At 39.0% G+C, this 6,000-nt stretch overlaps 1 protein-coding gene across 1 annotated transcript in view; it reads right to left on the bottom strand.

Moving 5' to 3' along the window:
• BMX (BMX non-receptor tyrosine kinase) overlaps positions 1 to 6,000 on the bottom strand; it is a 56,359-nt gene that overhangs the window by 1,499 nt on the left and 48,860 nt on the right. The gene's annotated exons all lie outside the window — the stretch shown is intronic.

Raw genomic sequence — 6,000 nt, 5'->3', positions numbered from 1 at the left:
AAAAAGTGGGCAAAGGACATGAACAGACACTTCTCAAAAGAAGACATTTATGCAGCCAAAAAACACATGAAGAAATGCTCATCATCACTGGCCATCAGAGAAATGCAAATCAAAACCACAGTGAGATACCATCTCACACCAGTTAGAATGGCCATCATTAAAAAAGCAGGAAACAACAGGTGCTGGAGAGGATGTGGAGAAATAGGAACACTTTTACACTGTTGGTGGGACTGTAAACTAGTTCAACCATTGTGGAAGTCAGTGTGGCGATTCCTCAGGGATCTCGAACTAGAAATACCATTTGACCCAGCCATCCCATTACTGGGTATATACCCAAAGGACTATAAATCATGCTGCTATAAAGACACATGCACACGTATGTTTATTGCGGCACTATTCACAATAGCAAAGACAACAATGATAGACTGGATTAAGAAAATGTGGCACATATACACCATGCAATACTATGCAGCCATAAAAAATGATGAGTTCGTGTCCTTTGTAGGGACATGGATGAAACTGGAAAACATCATTCTCAGTAAACTATCGCAAGGACAAAAAACCAAACACCGCATGTTCTCACTCATAGGTGGGAATTGAACAATGAGAACTCATGGTCACAGGAAGGGGAACATCACACTCTGGGGACTGTTGTGGGGTGGGGGGAGAGGGGAGGGACAGCATTAGGAGATATACCTAATGCTAAATGACAAGTTAATGGGTATAGGAAATCAACATGGCACATGGATACATATGTAACAAACCTGCACATTGTGCACATGTACCCTAAAACCTAAATTATAATTAAAAAAAAAAAAAAAAGCATCCCTGGTCAGGTGCAGTGGCTCACGCCTGTAATCCCAGCACTCTGGGAGGCTGAGGTGGGTGGATCACTTGAGGCCAGGAGTTCGAGACCATCCTGAACAACATGGCGAAACCCTGTCTCTACTAAAAATACAAAAATTAGCCAGCTGCGGTTGTGCACAACTGTAGTCCAAGCTACTCGGGAGGCTGGGACATGAAAATCACTTAAGCCTGGAAGGTGGAGGTTGCAGTAGGCCTAGATCGTACCACTGCATTCCAGCCTGAGTGATAGAGCAAGACTCTGTCTTAAAAAAAAAAAAAAAAAAAAAAGCTTCCCTCGTTCTAGACTAGGACAAGTCAGTATCATAAAGATGTCAAATTTCCTAACTTAAAATACAAACTAAATACAATCTCCTCAAAAATATGAATGAGTTTGTTTCAAGCTAAACAAATTGATTCTTTAGTTTATAGAATAAAAAATATGTAAAAATGGCTAAGAAATTATACAGTAAGGTGAGCAATGAGGGGTGCTAGCCTACCTAGTATTCAAACATATCATAAAGTCTCTACAGAATCAGAGCAGTGTGGTGCTAGCACATGAACAAAGAGACCAAAGAACAGAAGAGGAAGTCTCCAAATAGATTCAAGTACATATGGAAATTTAGTATAATATTAGGGTGGCATTTCACCACCATTAAGGTGGTATCTCATTCCTGGTGATAAGACGGTCTTTTAATAAATAGGGCTGCCAACAACAGAATAATCCCATAAAATTCTATATTTGGAGCCATATTTAATACCATATACCATAACAAACACAAAATATATCAGAAACATAAATGGAAAATAATGCAATCATAAAAGTACTAGAGGAAAATCCGGGCAAAAGTCATTATAATTTGGGCATGAGAAAGCCTATCTATGACAATTTCCAGAAGCAATGAAAACAAATATTGATATATTCAGCTATATTAAGAAAAACTTCTGCATGGTCAAAAAAAGAAAAAAAAACCCACCCACCCTCAATCAAATAAAGCTGATAACTTAAAGTGTTACTCTCCCTAATTTGTAAAGAGATCTTTAAAACCTGATAGAAAAAAGAAAAAAGACATGACAGATAGTTCAGAAAGATACAAAATGACCCTTAAAAACATGAAAAGAGGCTCAACCTCATAATTAAAGATATATATATATTAAAGCTGCACTAAGATGTCATCAAGCTTTCACTTATCAGATTGGCAAGAATTCTTCAAAAGCTTGACAACGCACTCCATTGGTGAGGTTGTAAGAAAACAGGTACCCTCTTACATTGCTAGTGAGGCAACGCCTATGGAGAGGAGAAGTTCATATGCTACTTTTTCTTTGTAAGAGAGAAAGGGAAGCAAGAAAACACACATCTATACATATGCTTGTTTTTGCATACAGAAATACCAGAAGGATGAATCAAAATCTAATGAAAATTGTGAATGTTCTTTCAATCTCTATGAATTGGGAAAGTCACAAAATAAAATCTAAAAAAGGAGGGAAAACCCAAATCTATAAGCTCTGCTCATTAGGTGCAATGCTTTAACTGGATATTGTCGTCTCAGTGCAAACCCCTCTTCACAGATTCTGCCACAATTCACACGCTTTTATGAACCAACCGTGAGAAGAAGGCAGTTCCTCCCGACTCAGGGCCCCTGTCCATCCTACGGTGCAGTCATATTCCCAGGAGCTAGAGTAGGGAGGGCCAGGGAGGTTCTGGGCTTCAACTGAAAAACACTTGTCTGCTCTTCTTCATCTGACAGATGACAGCAGTAAGTCAGCCTGGTTGTGACCAACTCTACCCAGACCCAGTCTGACCCTCTAGTGCTGCCTGATAATCTTAGACACAACATTTTTGTTTGTTTAAAAAGGCTTTATTCATTTTTTAATCAGGGAAAAGGACAATCTCAATGTCAATTTGTCACCTAATCATAAATTTGAACTTACAGGATTCGCTACCCTAGACACTGCACCTACTGACAACACAACTTAAAAATGAACTTCCTTCCATTCCCTAAAGTTGGATAGTTGCATGTTGAATGAATAAACAGAATCCCTTCCAACAGCTAACACTGGTACTTGGCCTAGGTGTAAGGACAAATAGCGAAACAGCAGCAAAAAAGGCCAAGAGCATTGTAACTTGATAGCCCAGCAAGTACAATCATTGTAACAAAGTTGTAGGCACCAAATTAAAAAAAAAAGCGGGGGCTCATCAGCATAAGAAACTTACACCAGTTTTGTGAGAGCACCCGTTGTGTGAGATCAACTACTCTGCCTGTGAACACATATGCCAATCCCAGTAGCTAACATTGAGGCAAAGGTCCCAAAATCCAACTAACTACACTGAATGCAAAATCCAAAGCTTTTATTTATCCAGGTCCTCTGAAACCTGGATATAAAACGGTTTCTTTTCAATGCACCATGAGGGTCCACTATAATGATTCAGTCACATTTGGATTGAGTAACGCACCTGAGATACCTTTTCCACTATTCCTGTCTGAATACGGAAATGTTTAACTACTCAGTTCATGCACTAACTGTGTTAAAAATTAGATTTACTATCAAGACTTTTTCTAAACTCACACAGCATTAACAGTTAACTGTAATACAGCTTCCTCAGAATGCCCAAACAGAAAATATTTTGTTCAGTCTTGTGGTGGCTGTGAGAAAACAAAACACAACTAAATCTGATTTTGCCACTATTTCAAATTTTAATCTAACTTTTGACCAAACTCATACCTTTCTGCCAAAATCCTTGAGTTGTAACTACTTTCAATGCTCTTAAACCATAGCTCCTACCAGTTTTACAGTGCTCCTTCCTGTGTCATCTGAATTTTTATCAAGAATTAAAGTCACGGTGTTATGATTACAAAGCTTTCTCTAGGTGACCACTGATTAAAGCCAAAGTAATTAACAATTCAAAGATGGCTTTCTAGAGACAGGAACAAAGCAGAAGGAGCTACTAACAATTTTATTACAATCCAGAAGAAACATGGTCTACTAGAAAGTTTCTACTAATCACAACACTTATGTCTTCCTCTCAGGACAGTCTTCACATAACCAGAGGGGAAAGAACATTATTCAAAAGTGTGGTAGAAACCTCAGTTAACAGGGAGAAGATGAAACCTTAAGAACATAGAATACATCTACAAATTGGGGAAGAGGGTGACCCTGGCTGGCTATTTATAAAGGACCACAGTTTCTCCCTGTGGACCAATACTCTCTACAAAATCAACTGTGCCTTAATTATTGCTTACTTTAAATTACATTTTTACAGAGCTACGTAATAGTACCTGATACAGAAAAGCAATCACATAAGGAAGCATTTATTTGAAGTTTAACATGAAATCATACAAATAAAATGTGTATAAACAAATCCATATTGAGTCATAACACAGACAGCAAAGGACAAAGTAAAAACAAAGAAAACTAATTGGCAGCTATATACAGCTGGACACAACTGTGTCTTGTACACTAGAAAGTTTTTTACAAAATAATCAGATCAACAGAAGACCAATCTTCAACGTCGTCCTGCAAGATGGGTTACTTTAACGTCTCATCCTGTTTTCTCCAATGTTCTCCTTTAGTATGGCTGGTAATTGTTATGGTGATTGCCACCCCCTCGAGATGCCTTGCCATAAGTGCTCTGTTGGCCACTGTAGTCTGCATATCCCTGTCAATATCCATAGTTCCCATAGTCAACATTTGGGGTAGAAAAAGGTGGGGAAACCTTATATACTGTTCCAAATGCCATAGGGTGGGAAATTACAGAGTGCTCATATTCCAGGCGATAATTTAAGGCTAAACGAAAAATATTGTTATATGATGCAATCAGCAACTCTTCCAAAGTGGGACTCTAGGCTCCGGTACAAGAGTTTAGAAACTATTTAAGTAGTGTGCGTCACTTTATTCTTAGCACCAAGCGTACTGCCTGGTGCATAGGTGCTTTGTGTGTGTGTATATATATATATATATATATATATATATATATACACAAAAGAAAATTAATAACAAACAGCACTGTGTACCAGGCACTGTCCTAAGGACTTTATAATGTTAATTCATTCAATCCACCCAAAAATTCTATGAGGTAAGTATTACATTACAGTGAAGCACAGAGATAATAATAGGAGGTTTGTACAAGGTCATATAACTAGTAAGTGATCACGACGGGATTCAACCCAGGTATTCTGATGCCAGAACCCACAGGCTTAACCATTACAGCAATTTGCCTTTTCCTAGTGAATGAATGAATGCAGCATTAGGCCCTTTATCATTGAGGGAGTACCATATAATGATTATGAACATGGGCTCTTAGAATAATGTTCTCAAAAGCCTCCTTTTATCATGTTACTGCTCAAAAGTCTTCAGTGGCTCCTCATCGCCTATAAAAACCAAAACTCTCACTTGTCTCCTTGTTATTCACCTTGTAGAACCTGAACCAGACCTACTCTTCCAAACTTACCTCCAGCCCTTCCAACAATAGCACCAGCCTAGCGTGCCATGCTCGTTCCTGCCTCCACACCTTTGCTTGTGCTGTTCTCACCTGGACACCCTTTTTACAATGTCTCCACTCACATACTTGGGAAATTTTGTAGAGATTTCCTGCTTCAGCTCAGGCACCAATGCATTCAAGAAGCTGCTTTCTCTCAGGAAGCTGGTTTCTCTTTCTTCTGAGCGCTTCTTGTATTAGGTTGGTGCAAAAGTAATCACGTTTTTTGCCATTGAAAGTTATGGCAAAAACCTTGTCTTTCTAATCTGGGCACATAATTATAAACTGCTTGGTGTTTTCAGTCCCATTGTGTGTGTGTGTGTGTGTGTGTGTGTGTGTGTGTGTGTGTGTGTAAAGACTTTGAGTTCAGTGAGGGCACAAACGGAGCCTCATACTTCCTTAACAACCTCCATTAGTTCTATGAACTTAGTGGATGCTTTGCAAATTAATCCCCTGAAACTTCAGCTCCATGTCTTCCCCATAAGCTACCCTTATCTTCTACCTGCGTGGAATGCTTTTATTCAGTGTTTGGGAGGCAGCGGGAGAGAAGACGGGATAGTGTCCATTATGTGTTTTCTACGTGCGGTTAGATGTTTTCTGCTACTCATTTTCTACTTGAGGAGCTCCATGGTGTCGCAGTTAAGAACAGGGACCCTGGCACTAGCTAGTCTACCTCTTAC

The sequence above is a fragment of the Hylobates moloch genome, unplaced genomic scaffold (genome assembly GCF_009828535.3).
Source record: "Hylobates moloch isolate HMO894 unplaced genomic scaffold, HMol_V3 SCAFFOLD_7, whole genome shotgun sequence".
In the NCBI taxonomy this organism is placed as follows: Eukaryota; Metazoa; Chordata; class Mammalia; order Primates; family Hylobatidae; genus Hylobates; species Hylobates moloch.
Note: the sequence above shows the minus strand (reverse complement) of the source record. Positions and strands in the feature narration are given on the sequence as shown.